The 15,779-nt window shown below is 37.9% G+C and overlaps 2 protein-coding genes across 3 annotated transcripts in view; one reads left to right on the plus strand and one right to left on the minus strand.

Annotated features, from left to right (window-relative positions):
- coro7 (coronin 7) overlaps positions 1 to 15,779 on the minus strand; it is a 142,133-nt gene that overhangs the window by 37,746 nt on the left and 88,608 nt on the right. The gene's annotated exons all lie outside the window — the stretch shown is intronic.
- Positions 1 to 15,779, plus strand: part of vasnb (vasorin b) — a 29,582-nt gene that overhangs the window by 8,305 nt on the left and 5,498 nt on the right. For both annotated transcript variants that reach the window (XM_084129886.1, XM_084129885.1), the window contains exon 2: positions 4,436 to 4,484. The gene's annotated coding sequence lies outside the window, so the exon portion shown is untranslated. The remainder of the gene's footprint in view (positions 1 to 4,435; positions 4,485 to 15,779) is intronic.

Consider the following 15,779-nt stretch of genomic DNA (forward strand, 5'->3'; position numbering starts at 1 on the left):
ATGCAATGGTTTCAGGCCTCTCAGCTGTAGCTCAAACCCCAAATAACTTAAACACAGCCGTTTATCAAACGCTCCCAGGCTAGATTTTCCTATGTAGCTCTCTCTAGAGCTGATCTGGTCCGCTACAAATATGGCAAAAATCAGAAAAATGCTGGTTTGTCCACCAAGCTATTTCCCCTCAGGAGGCGAAGGAGCACATCCGCGCGAGCCGCCGCAAATTGCCGCATTTTCGCCAGGCAGTGAAAAAAGAAAATGACTTTAATCTAAGGCTGTAATTACCTCCTGACTGAACTGTAATTAGGAAATGAGCCTTGAACCGAAGACGCAGACCGCGGCCCTGAACTCTACGCCAGGTCAAATACTCCACCGACCGGTATTAATGGCTAATGCGAATTCAAACACAGCGTCCCGATAAACACATTCACTTATTTGACTTCGCCCAGAAACTGATAAGTGCATAATAAGTGTTAGTTTAAGATGTTCTTGTTTAAATGTTTAGATTCGGCCGGTCTTGAGGATGATGTGTGTGGGTCAGTGTTTGTTTGAGCCTGAGGGTGAAGATGTGGAATGTGTCGGTGAACTTTGCTTGCACACACACAAACCCGGTACTGTGGGTTTTATATCCTGCAAGTCCCCCTACAGTACACACACACACACGCACACACACACACACACACGTCCCCCGGCGTATCGCTGACGTGTGTCTCGTCATGTGGCGTTTCCTCGGCGGCTATTTCAGTAGAGGTTAACGGCACTTGTATCTGCTTTCAGCCCACACGGGTGACACGGTCACTGTGTATCTGTGTGTGTGTTTGCAAAATAGTTCGCATTTACAAGATTGAGAGAGCTTCAAAAACATAGATAGCGCAGCTATATAGTCATAACACTTACAGTGAAACGCCACTGCATTAGCATGTTTGCATCATTCTAAGGAATGCCGATATATGAATATGGTAAATGGTAATCGTTCGAAGTATCATCCCAGATGGAAACGTCATTGATCAAAGTTCACAGGCATAATTTCATAGGCACACACACACACACATAGAAATAGTATAGACATACAGTAGTATACACTGTAAAACAATTATATGATCAATAAGTTACAGTGCTTTAACTCATCAGAATACAAGATTCAACTCATTTTTAAAGTCAGTTTAATGTAATTTAAGTTGAAATTACTTAAACATCCAAGTTGATTGTACTTTTTTTTTTACAGTGTATATACACAGCTATGTTATATTTAAGTTTAAATTAATTGAAATGATTTGAGTCAGCTGTTGCCATACAGTAAGATAACAGGGCTGTACAATTAATGCGGACGGCAGTTCGGATCATTTTGGTGAGAAATGTTTGAGTTCATATTGAGACCTCTGACTTTTGATTGCAGACTTTGTTATCTTGGCAAATCTGAGCCTCAGCTCTCACTCATGTTAGGGTGTTTATCTCTGGAAATATCATAAATACTGTGGAAGTCTACATTTACTCGCATTGCTGTCTGGGAGAAACAATGGAGATATTAAAGAGATTCCTACAGGATTACTATCTGATACCACCCAGCACTGTATCTTTCTTTCAATTTAATGTGGCATGTAAACATAAGATGTTGACATCTGTAATTGACCTTATCAGCAGCATACTTCAGGCCACAACAGAACCACCCAAAACTAGAACAAATGCTTCTCAGTACAAACTACCACGGGTCCCTGACAGATACCGCTGAGCATATAGTGAGAAACACAGACACTGAACGCTGTCACAGCACATGACCTAGTTAAGACGCTGAAGAGCGAGTGTGCCTGACGCGTGTAGCTCAGCGTCTCAGAAGTGTATTTTGGTGTTGAGTCAGTCATACTTTGAGCAAATATCCAGTTTCAGGTGTTGCAGAAGTGCGGAGCGACTCATATTTAATACTCAAGGTGCTGCCGACTGAATCACCCCGTGTCTGTGTGTTAATAATCCTCAAAGAACATTCCTACTTAACAAAATACCACGGTGAATCACTGCACTTAAATAGCTGTAACATTCATAATGAAACTTTAGACTCAATTACACAATCATACACGAAAGAAAAAATGGTGTAGAAACATTTTTTTACTAAGAAATCGCTAGTAAAGGTTATAAATAATTACAAAGAATCGGCAGGCAAAACACTAAATTAAAATTGAGAAAATTAAGACATTTTGAAGGAGAAAGACTAACCAAAAGATAAAAAAAAAAAAAAAAAAAAAAAAAAAAAAATGCATTATAATATTTGCCGAATTCTTATTGCATCTGAAATTGGTTGTTTGTTATGTGTTTTATTGCATTCTAAAGGTGTAACTATGATTATTATTATAACTGTGGTTACGATTATTCACAAGATCATACAATGCATTACAAGGCATAATTAAGTAATGTGTCACTGTACTTTCTTGTAAAACATACTTCAATAATATTTGTTTAATTTACAGTTTAAAAAAAATATTTTAGGTAGAGAATGATTTCATGAATTATGAACACTTTGATATTTTCATATTTACCATCCATACTACAGATTGATTACCATATTAATATATTATGGTTAAATCTTATTAAAAAAAAAAAAAAAAAGTCCAGGTCATATTTCACTACAAAATTCAAAGAAAATAATACAATTTTTCATTATATTTTACAAAAATGTTTAATGCCAATTCAGCACCTTTCTTCATTTGTTCAACACATACTATCACTATATATTTATGAATATTTTATAATTTAAATAATAATATATTCTTGTTTTTGTATCACAGTAGCCATAATGTAATTTATTTTCTTTTTTTTATTTAGGGGTGAAATATGACCCAGACAGGTTTTGTGAGATTCATACTTCCATGTTATTACAAGATACTTCAAAGAATACTGTGTAAGTCTAATAATTACTTAGAAGCTGAAAACGCTTCTCTGACTGACATGGAAAGAGGAAAGCAGTGATTTTCTGATGTTGTATCGTGCACAGGTGGTGTGTTATCTGATCAAACCACATCCAAAACACACACACACACGCACGCACGCACTCACACACACACAACCTGTTCATCAGCACCACAGTTTTCCTCATCATCTGCCTCAGGCCACATTGTGTGATGACCAGGTTGTGTGTGTTCATCTCACTTGTATTTGAACAGTGTTTACACAGAACTACTCAGATATCTTCATGCAAAAGAATGTATCGTGTGGCTGCTCGATGAAAGTCATACATTTACCCAACCTTTCAAACATCACATGACTTTAAGTGTTATATTTACAAAAGATGCAAGTCAGACAGTAAAGTCCCCTAATATAACGACAAAACCACAGTAAAGGGAGAATGTTAGTACTTAGGGTCAACTTAGTACTTAGGGTTTTTTAAAGAAATGAATACTTTTATTCAGCAAGGAAACATTAAATTGATCAAAAGTGATATATATATATATAGAAACATTAAATTGATCAATCTATTGTATGTATATACTGTATATGATTCAGCCATTTTACATTTGTGGGTATACCTGGATCTTTGTTAGATTTAGCTCACTTCTGGGGACAATTTTGTAACCAGAGTGAAGTTAAGTGAATCCAAACACAGAGAGTAAAATAAACAGAAGCTGCTTCTGAGACGACTGAACATGAAGATGGAAACGGCAAATGAATTAACTGAAACAAAATGAATACACATATTTGAACACATCTAAATCGATACTGCAAGACAGGGACAAGCTGTCAGCCTGCATTCCTGCACTAAGTGTGTGTGTGTCAGATAAACACTCCGGACAGCCTGCAACGCTTCACTCGACTCCATTCAACACCTCTATACTCTCCGCTTCTTAAACACAGCTCGCTTTCTTTCCATTGCAAACACCTTTTTACCAGCAGAATGCTACAGTATTCCTGCTCGACCGCTTATTATCTAAAATCTCCAAATCACATTTGCACTTTGGATAAAAGCATTCAATAAACGCTTTTATGCAAAGCGACGTTCATGTCCATAGCATGCACTAGAAGATTAATATGTTTAAATCTCTGAGCAATCCAGTGCAAAAAATATTTTCTTTCTCAGTCTTGTTTTCTAGTAAAATATCTAAGCATTACTATGATGATGTAACTGACTTTAGGTACGTCTTGTTTTCTGAAAAAGTATCAAAAATAAATGAGTTTATACTTCAAACAAGAACAAATATCTGCCATTGGAGTCAGAAAAATAAACTTAATTAAAAGGGAAAACAAGATTATTTTTCTGACCCCATTGGTAGAACGGCACTAATAAAGAGAGGGAGGTGATTGCTCATCAGTGGGACACAAACATGCAGACAGGCCTGTGCGTGCACCCTCTCATCCCCCCAAAACACACTTCCTGAAGCATTCCAGCCCAGACCTAAAGTCGGACAAACAGCTGTGTGACGCTTACTGAACCTTTGACCTTCTCCTTCTCTTACAGAGCCAGAAACACAGAGAAGGAGAGCCAGCGTCCCGTCTCACACACCCTGGTGAGTCTGCACATCTACCTGTCTTGAATGCAAATGACATGTGAAAACACTTTTAGGAGCTTGTGAGAGGAACTCGAGAGCCAGAATTGAGGAGATGCTTAAGCGATCTGGCACACGCAGCTTCCAAACCCACACATTTGGCTTGAGTCGAGGCAGAAAACCACAAAACATCCCGTCTCAATAAACCCTCTCTGAAATTAGATCGAGAGTTTAATGAAAAGTTGTCTAGTGAGTAAATGTGTGTTTGTGTGAACTTTAGTTTGAACCCGTGCTGCACAAGTTCAGGTCCAAATCTAATCGAACACACCTGAACCAGCCAATCAGGGTCTATGGGTTCAGTGGAAAATTACAGCACTCGCGCTCCTTCTCAGTTTGCATACTTGTACTATGCGCTGAATGCAAATACTTTGCTGGTTATGAAAAGTACTAAAGTTTGAGTATGCAGGAGCCCAACGAAAAACACATTCTAAGAACAGTTAGTTATGAAAACGTTATTTCAGAATGAACATCAGAGAAAACATTAAGGGAATGTTCCATTTGATCATTTTGCAAATATTATAGTTCACTTTAAAAGTTCTTAAATGAGTAGTTAGTAACGTTTAAAAATTATTTGATGAACCTCACACTTAAACGCTACAGAAAAAACATTCAATGAAGGATATATAAATAACGTTTTTGTGCTAATGTTTTGAGAACGTTATTAAAGACCAAGTAACATTGAACAAACATTCTAAAAAAGTTACTGGAAATGTTTAGAGAACCGAAGTTTTGAGAATGCTGAGAGTGTCAATATTGAAGCAAATTAAAATGGCATTAAACTACATCTTTAGACCACAGACACCTGTTTGCGTTTACGCTTTAACATCTAGCTAACTTCATTACCTTAAAATTCTTTCTTTACATTTTTGCAATTCATACATTTATAAATGCTATTGCTTTGTAACTAGTTTTATAGTGATATATTACTGAATATTACTAATTTGGAGTATCTGCAAATATAAATGTGAAAAGAAAAATCAATGATAACCTTTTCAGCAAGGGATTGTGGGTAATTAAGCAAAAAACAAACAAAACAAATGCAGTTTTCAACATGCTATGATTTGGGATGCACTAAACCTCATCTCACAGGTCTACTATTGGGAACAGATAGTGTACACAGTGGGATTCAGTCTAGACCTCCAGGAACAGGATTGAGTATCGATGCTTGAAACTTTTGGAAGAGTCAACAGTGAAAGCTGGTTATAATCACCCCTCTCCGCCTCCTGTGTGGTTGTGTGTGTATAAAGTGAGTGTGTCTCGTAAAGTAGCCTGGCTCAGCATGTATAGCACTCAAGCCTTGAGCTCTTTTAGAAGATTGTGTTGTCCTGCCTGAGGTGGGACAAGGGTTTATATAACCCAGCTAACTCCCCTCACCCTGTCATGGCCTGTCCCAACATCCCGGCACAGGCCTCAGCTCACCCATTCCTTTATATCCTCTGCTCCCTCTTGATCAAGACGCAGAAGACAGGGCTCAACAATAAAGAGTCAAGTTTTAAATCGCATGTCATTAGACGATTATGAGTTGTTCATGTACATTCCTGCAACTAAAGGAATTCTGATCCGTCTCATCTGTCCCTTTCTGGAAGGAGCATCTGTGTCAACACTACCTCTTTCAGCATAAAAGCTGAAGCGACGTTACTCGATACTCCTGCACATAGTGACATCCTGCTCATATTTGTTTTTAACACTGAGCCTGCGAGCGCTCTCCGACATTCTGTATCCAGTTCCTCCTGTGTACACACTGCAGTGTGCGTTAGTGTTTGGATAAGTTGCGCAAGAGTAGAGCCAAGGTGTTCGATTAGACTTAGCCTATGCAGGCCTGACTCACAGCACAATGCTAAGATTTACCTAGCTTAAAAACACACAACAGAGCCATGCATGTGAACACACACCCTTCATAAACATATGTCCAGATGTTTACGCTCAAACACAAGACTGTAATAGACGCGGGCTTGTGACATACGACGGATAGAGAGCATGTGGTTTCCATCCATCCTTTAGGCACATGGCGAGCGGCCACTTGTGCACAACAAGGGCTGATGATCTCGGTGTGCTGAAGGATGGGTGAACATGAAGAGACTCATGGGATTGCTCAAATTGAATGTTTAAAGGAGGGCAGAATGTTTCCAGAGCACTTGGTTAGCGTGTCTGAGGATATTGGGAAAGAAGAGCACTTTGCAGCTTCTCGCTTTATGGCTCACACGGCCAAAAAAAAAGAAAAAAAAAAAGATTTTCTCACTCAGTATTTTTGACTTGTTTTCCAGTACTTGTTACAGCTACTTGAAAAAAAGAGCATCAAAATTTAGTGACTTTATGCTCAAAATGTGAACAAATATCTGCCAATGGGGTCAGAAAAACACAATTATTTTTCTGAACCCATTGGCAGATATTTTTTTCTTGTTTTAAGCAAAAACTCACTTAATTTTGATACGTTTAAGAAATTTCAGATTTACTAAACAGGGTAAAACTGTTTTTTAACGCCAACAGAGGGTTTGCGCTGCTGCAAGCTGTTAGTAAATCTGGCCCTTGATATCTTCAGCCTCATTTTGCTTTTCAAGTAAATTTATCTTGATTTAAGTATGTTGGGATATTTGTACTGGAAAAAAAGAACCTCACCTGTATCAATCCACAGGTCTCCACAGTCGTTCTGTGAGTGTATGATACATGAGCAATAGAAAGTGTTGCGGGTGGCAACATGTCGATAGGCCTGATGTTCTCGCATGGATGGGAACCACAGTCCGTAGCTGGTCTATCTTGCACGTCTCGGCTGTCTGCGGGGTCTTTTGGGCAAACAATGTGACCTATTGTAACCCATGAGGAAATAGACAGATCCGCAAGGCATGTTTATCTTTTCCGTGTGTGTAAGACGGTCATGTGTGTGGGGGGGTTCTGGAAAACGGCCCCAGGGCTACCAGACTCGAAAAATCACCAACGGAAAAGAAGCAAGTTGCACAAGCAGGTTATCGTGGCCAAATATCACAGTTGGCTGGAATGAGGAAGAAAGCAGCCTTCCAGATGCTGTCATCAGCAAAACATAAAGACATTCCTAGACAATTACATGTCCTGATGCGCTCTTGGCTGTCAATAGACCAGTCAGCCCTCATATGTGATGACGAGAATGAAAAGTGTGCTCATATCTGACATCTGTGACATTTACAAAACGGCCACCAAGTCAATTTCCACTTCCAGATTTATAAACGACTTGTTTCAAATGTTTCTTATCAGACAGGTCCTTGATGCTCAGTCTTGCATGTTAGCGTAATGTTGTGTTGATGTGCAACTAACATAATTGGTTATATCACCCTGTAGCCCTAAAACTGGTTGCCCACTGAAGCTAAGCAGGGTCGAGCCTGGTCAGTACGAGGATGGGAGACCTCCTGGGAAAACCAGGTTGCTGCTGGAAGAGGTGTTAGTGAGGCCAGTAGGGGGCGCTCAACCTGTGGTCTGTGTGGGTCCTAATGCCCCAGTGTAGTGACGGGGACACTATACTGTCAAAGAGCACCATCCTTCGGATGAGACATTAAACCAAGGTCCTGACTCTCTGTGGTCATTAAAAATCCCAGGATGTCCTTCGAAAAAGAGTAGGGGTGTAACCCCGGCATCCTGGCCAAATTTGCCCCTTGGCCTCTGTCCATCATGGCCTCCTAATCATCCCCATATACTGATTGGCTTCATTACTGTCTCCTCTCCACCAATAAGCTGGTGTGTGTGGTGGGCGTTCTGGCCCAATATGGCTGCCGTCGCATCATCCAGGTGGATGCTGCACATTGGTGGTGGTTAAGGATATTCCCCCTTCCATGTAAAGCGATTTGAGTGCCCAGAAAAGTGCTATATAAATGTAACAAATTATTATTATTATAATTATAAAAATGATGGGCTTTTGATCACTTTTTTGACCAGTATTGAGGATCGATCCGGCAAACTTTGGGTTACCAGTCTGACTGGCCCAAAGCGTGTTTGAGTGTGTAAACTGGTAAAACAACTAAGGATGTGTAGCGTTTACCTGCTGGCCACTTTTGGTGTCCGTCACGAATGATTCGCATAAGCGATATTAAGGACGAAGAGCTGAAGGTTGTGTTTGATTTGCGTGTGTAAAAAACCCACATAAGCTACAAGTAACTGCTATTTGCTTAAGATTCATATCAAAAAACAATTACTAAAAAGGAAGCGTGCAGACGCTTGTTTGAATGACAGAACAGGTAGAGTCACTTCAAACGAATGTTTGTTGTTTGTTATTCAACACACACACACACACACACACACACACACACACACACACACACACACACACACACTGGGTTACATAAGTTCATCCTCCCTTAACCCAGCAACCTTCATATTATTATTATTTGTAGTTGGCCGTTGTCTCTCTGTGTTAAAGCCATCACAGCTGTGGACGCTACTCTACTTCCTCTCTGGTCCAGCGAGGCCTCACACACATTAACACTTCATTTCAGACCTCAAGACTGGGTGTTCAACACCACAGCGCCTTCTTAAAGGGACAGTTCACCGTCCTACACTGAACCTTCTGGCATCATAATCATCAAACCAGCATTACTTTCTTTCAGAAGATGTTTCGAAACATTTCTTGGACTCCAAATATCTTATTTTATGTTCCACAGAAAGTCATACATGTTAGGAACGACAGGAGATGAAAAACATTCATTTTTGGCTTCGAACACTTCAAGTTTAATCACACTATTGGTTGCTTGTTATTACTAGCTTGACAACACTTAGTATTGTCATTTTGCAAGTAAAGGAATCTTGATTTAAGCATGTTTTCCGTGTTTGCACATGGTCACGTCACCCTATTTCATTGTAATGAATGCCTTATTGCCGCTTCAAACCGCTGTCAGTCTTTAAAAAAGAAAAGAAAAATGACATTATTGACCAACTTCGCTAGCTAGCCATCAGCACTTCAAAGGCTGCCACAGATCACCATTGTTCCTGTGTAACCCGAGGAAACCAGTAAGGTCCTGTATTTAACTGTCACTGAGTGACTTGTGACCTTTGCAGACCTCTGGAACAAATCAAATGATCTCAAATCTCATTTTAGATTATCGGCAGTGTAGACACTCCGAACTGGCTTCTAACAATCTTTATCAAGAATAATATACAATGCTAACATCTCATAACTATGGAAACCCATTTCTACCACATAAGAAAAACAATCATGCCTTGGTAAACTTATGTCATACTTATGAAAAAGAGTCAAAATTATGACATAGTAATGTTTTGGAAATTACAAAATTTGTAATAATTGACTTTTTGTCATAATTACCTTTTAAGTCAAAATGTCAAATGCGGTAAAGAATAATTACAGTTTAGAATTCTTTTTATCTCATAATTTTGACTTTTTATGTCCTAATTATGACTTCTCATAATATTATCTCATAATTGTGTTTTTATCTCATAATTTTGACTGTAATATTTGACAACTTTTAATAACTTTTTATATCAAAATTGACTTGTTATAATTGACTTTTCTTAATCTTATCTGATAATTGTCTTTTATCTCATAATTTCAACTTATCTCATGATTTTAACTATGTAATAATTTATGACTTTTATATTTTAGACTCTTTATATCATACTTGACTCTCGATTTGTCATAATTCAGACTTTTTATCTCATTTATCATTAGTCAATTGTTAGTCAATTAGTCAACTTTTGTCATAGTTTAGACTTGTCATAATTGTGATTTACCAAAGCATGACTTTTTTTTTTTATGTGATGGAAATGGGCTTCCGTACATTTACAATGCCTTCAGAGAGAGCTAATCCCAATGAAGAATCTCTCTGTAACGGAGGTGAACTTTGAGATCATTGATCAAGCGGTGCTGATGGAGGACATCAGGGCCAAATGTAAACTAACAAGTGAGCATGTTTGCTAGAAGCCTGACATCTGGCCTCAGCGGCAGACGCAGAGATAATTCCTCAGAGCAAGCGCTTGTAAATCCATTTCCTTTTGGACTGCTCACATCTGCAGTCTGTCCTTTCCGGTCTCCCACGCGGCTCGTCCCTGGAGAAGCACACAGTGTCCCGGCGTCTGCGCAGGCACGCGTCTGGAGCGCTGGGTTTCAACGCAACCCCGGGGGCGACAACCGGCTGAAAGCACCTGCCCGTTACACAAACTTGCGAGTACCTGCAGCGAAACCTCTCTCTGATATCTGAGGCATCGCAAACAAAAGGACCTGATGTGATCCAATTGCAGACAAAACAGAGCCCAGACAAGCCTCCTGCATCCTGCAGATGTGCAACGAAGTGAACGGTGAACACTGTCGATTCTTTGTTTCTTAAATGAGTGTGTCAGGCTGAGGTTGTGGGCAAAGATGCTTATCAGCACCACCATGAAAGATCTGGGGGATCGTGTTCAATGCATTCACTATGAGCGAAGCTGAGGGAGACGTTAAGGGGATATTATGCAACAATTACAAACTTATGAACATCTAGAATGAATCCTTTATGTGTTGTTATAGTCCCTGTCCATTTAATTATAGCTGGACTGGATCTTGAAAGGAATGGTTCACCCAAACATGAAAATGTTGTCATCATTTACTCACACTCATTTTTTTCAGCACATTCAAACTTGCTGCATTGTGATAAAAGGACGCACAAGAATTAATGCTCTTCGGCAAATGTATCTATTTTTTACTAAATGTATGAATATAACATTTAGAATTTTAAAATATTTAATATATTTATTATAAGATAATACTGTATTTAAATAAGACAAACAATTATTTTAATAAATTAAAATGTATTTAGTTTATTCATTAAAAGTTTAAATATATTTATTAAATGTAAGATTTAATTTTGTAGAATTTAAAATGATTTAATATTACATTCATTATTAGAACTTACTGTATTTGAATATATGTAAAATATATTTAATGTTAAAAATATATTTAAACATACATTTAAGAATATTTACATTTATAAATGAAAAATACTATACGTTTTATTAGATCTTACTGTATTTGAATATGTGAATATAATTTGAATATAATATTTAGCAAATGTATTATTCCAAGTCTGCTGAAGCCAAATATAGCATATAAAGTCATATAGACCGCCTTTATGTTCATTGTATAATTTTCATGGTAATGGGAAATAGTTTAGGAACAACATGAATGATGATTTTTATTTTAGGTGAACTATTCCTTTAACTCTCAACACTATGTGTTTTTCTTCAGTCGGCTCCATTCAGGACTTTTCTTTATGTTTTCCACAGACAGTAATGGCAGAATTTTATTTTAGGTGAACTATTCCTTGTACAGTAATGGCAGTGACATGCTCTTGTCCAGGTCACCGCTGTAAATCCTGAACCAAAAGAACGCTATTCTTCTCTCAAAAACAAGAAAAAGAGAGCAAGGTAGAGTGCAGACGTTTGTATGGAAACAAAACCGTCCTAGTCGTGAATCAGAGCAGCACTCAGCGTTACCTTTAGCTTTGATGTGTCTCGTTTTGTTGTGGTCACATGAATATATCAGAGCGAGTGAGTGTTTGACCTCGTGAACTTGACATGAAGGCCGTCACTGATCGTGGTCATTCTTTCTTTGTCCTATTCAAAACAAAATACACTCTACTCTATTTAATAACTACACACACTCCTTGACAAAGGGAAAAAACACAACATCAAGTTTAGCAGGTATAGTCGCATTACATAACACTGAAACACTTCCTGTAAACTGTTTACCTGTTAAAAGTGGCGTGTGCTCAAACTGACTTTGGCTTCTGAATGAAGGTTTACTCATCTTGGGTGCGTCTCAATCAGCTCACTAGCTTTCAGGTCATGAATCCGTATATCGTGCGCATGAATTCGGGGCATTGGTAAGGACAGTAAAGGACCCTGGCTCACTACATATTGGGACACTGACGACTCTATTTCCAGTAACATGACGTCCTCATTGTACAACATCACTATTGGTATTTATGATCAACAGCAGAGCTGATATCTTTCTGACATTATTTGTTAATGTGATTTAAAGTACATTATGATAAATGCTTTGATTGTTACATATAGGTGCAACATTTCAACCGTTAATAAATGATAAATGTTAGCTAGATTATGTTAATTACCTGTCTAGCAATGTATATTTAAGCTAAAATATAATAAAATAATGGTTTATATTTTTAAAAACATCTATCGCGTGTCATTATGTGCAGTGAGTTGACTTGCATGATAATTTTCATGCTTCAGAACTTCTATTAAGGAAACATAGTGCGCATCGATGCTCCCTAGTTTTTACGGCTCACTGTGGGATTATTCATGGAGCAAAAGTTGTGTACGTTTTCCCTCCCCGCTGTCACGAATCAGTGTTTTATGGCCATGCACGCTCAGGTTGAGGGATGGTATTGGTGCATTGTGGGTAACAGGGTCCAGCTGTGGTCAGGTGAGGCAGTTAACAGGAAGACTTCATGTTTCATCTCTCAGAGACAATGATGTTGGCGTTAGGGGTTAATGAAGCAACTATGATGTCTAGAAGTGCTCACTGGCTGTAAAGTACCAAAAATATCTATACAGTAGCTGATAATTAACTCTTGTACAATAACCTACCATGATACATCATTATCAGCCTCAGTAAAAAAAAAAAAAAAAAAAATATATATATATATATATATATATATATATATATATATATATATATATATATATATACACACACATATATATATATATATATATATATATATATATATATATATATATATATATATATATATATATACACACACATATATATATATATATATATAATAATAATAACAATAATATATATATATATATATATATAAAGCAATATATAATAAAGTAAAATTTTACATATATAAAGTAAAATGCATATTAAAAAAAAAATAAATAAATATATATATATATATATATATATATATATTAAATTGCAATGTAAAAAAATATATATATTATTAGTAACTTTGTAAAAATTAAGAACCAAATTAATTTTATTTAGTACTGTCAATATGTAGGCCTACTCATAATATTTATTATATTTATCATATATTTCACTTTCTCGGCCATTCCTCTCTCCATGCCTCTCTCTTCTTTTCTCGCAGTTGTTTTCTTTGCTTTTAGATTATGCTGAAAAGACAAGACTTTTCCTTTCCCAGCTCCTTTTCTTTAGTTTTTTTTTTTTTTTTTCTGGTAGAAGCCTTGAGCAATAACGTCCTGATCAACAGCTTTCTATTTAAATCAACACATTTTCAATGGCAAATACATTACTTTAAATAGTCCCATGCGGGGATATGCAAAGCACCAGCTGGTTGAATGACACATTGACGGCGGAAAAGGGGAACTGAAAAAGATGTTGAGGGATCCTGGTAACACTTTACAATAAGCTCCCATTGGTTAATGCATTAACTAACAATGAGCAATCCTTGTTAACATAAAAATACAAGTTCATGTTAGCTCAGGTGTAAATAATATTAATAAATACTTTTGATTTTAATAAGGAACTAGTAAAGGTTGAAATTAACATTTAACAATATCAGTATTTGTCATTGTTAGTTCATGTTAACATTTGTTAAAGAAATGAAACCTAATTGTAAAGTGTTACCGATCTTTAAAGTCAGTGATTAGTAGGGATGTGCATTTTTTGTAGTTGTAGTTATAATGTTAAAGTTTGATGGCGAATCTATTATTGAAGTGATATGTATATAGATGTGACAGGTCAGCTGCTCTGTCTGACTGAAGAGACACTCAGAGCAGATCTGAGAGCTTTAGGTTAATCCCTGAGAGGTGTTTTTTATCTGCGGCTTGATAAGTCGCAGGCTGCTGAAGTGAAGGAGGAAGATGGAGTATCTGTGTGAGCTGGATGGAGGTTTATCTGAAATCAGACTCAACTCCCACTCCGTGTGTCTCTGTCGGCTGACTAGATTGTTTCTTGTGATGGTTTGAAATGATGCGGAGTGGGATAAACACCGGCCAAAATTAAAAACGATGTTTAGGCAATAGCTTTATCTTCATACCAAGCCTCATCTTTCCGCCAGATGCTTCCCTTCACTCAGAGTCGCTTCTACTTGATAAAGTACAGTCAAGCTAAGATATTGCTGTCATGCTACTGAAAAAAGGTACATCTCCGACAGAGTACTTTCCCCTTGATCCTAGTGTGCACTAGCCCTACACACTTCCTTCTGATCTTTCTATCAAGCTCGGCTTCCCTAAAGTTCAGGAAGGGAGGACTGAGGTTTTACTTCATCCTCATTCATCTATCAGGTTCGGCAGGTCTCTCTTCACATGCCAGATGATGCTGTGAAACACTACGCCACAGTCTGAATGCTTTGTGCTGGCTGAGGGACGGAAGTGGACTTTGCCCTCTGACTGCAAATCTATCACAGAAAGCCTTTCCTTTCTTTCCTCCTTCTTGGTTTTTCTTTCTTGTATCTTATATCCACTTTCCCTTCATGTTTAAAAACACCACCCTGATGTTCGGAGGGCTTTTCTTTGCGTCTTTCCCTGGTTTACGCCTCATTTTCATCGCTCACAATCTCAGCCTTTCGTCTTTTAGTAGTGCTTCAATCTTCAGACTTCTTTATATGCTCTAAATAGCTCTGAGGATAGCACCTCTCTTCTCGTTCTGATTTGAGTATTGTTCATATCTTTAGCAATGCAGGATGGATTACAAGCTAAAAATGGCAGCTATTAATAATTCTGCTCTATGCATTTATTTCGTCCACCTCTAATATCGCACAAATTCACTTCACAACATTCCCACGGTACTCTGAGAGCCAAACACCATGGGACGGCGGTGACCTACGACCCCCCTCATGATTAACTGCGCATAAGCCACAGCGTTCCACCTGTTATCAGGTTATCTGGAAGCGTGGTTTTTTCCATCATTGCCTCTAGTCAAACAACTAATCAGGTCTCCCGGACTGTGAAGCGCTACGCATCGCTGAATGGAGACCAGCGAGAGCTTTTTGGTGAAGGAAACGGTGCACGTGTTACTCTTTCACCCAACCTTGTCGTAAGATCTTGTTGATCAACATCATTCCAACTAGATAGATCACAGCTAGAGCTCATTACACGATCAACAGGTATACGGTGTCAAAACATGTCAGAGAGTGCAATGCCAATACGAGTGAATCGATATCAGTGCCCGAACATAACAAAGCACTTTCTTTCATGTCCTTTTGAACCCTATGTGATCTTCTTTCCAAGTACTGACATTTCAGACACATTCTTTTTGCTTTTGTGCAGAGAAAAAGTTTCATTAAATAGGAAAAAAGACAGACAGAC

The sequence above is a fragment of the Abramis brama genome (genome assembly GCF_963993115.1).
Source record: "Abramis brama genome assembly, chromosome: 1".
Taxonomy (NCBI): domain Eukaryota; kingdom Metazoa; phylum Chordata; class Actinopteri; order Cypriniformes; family Leuciscidae; genus Abramis; species Abramis brama.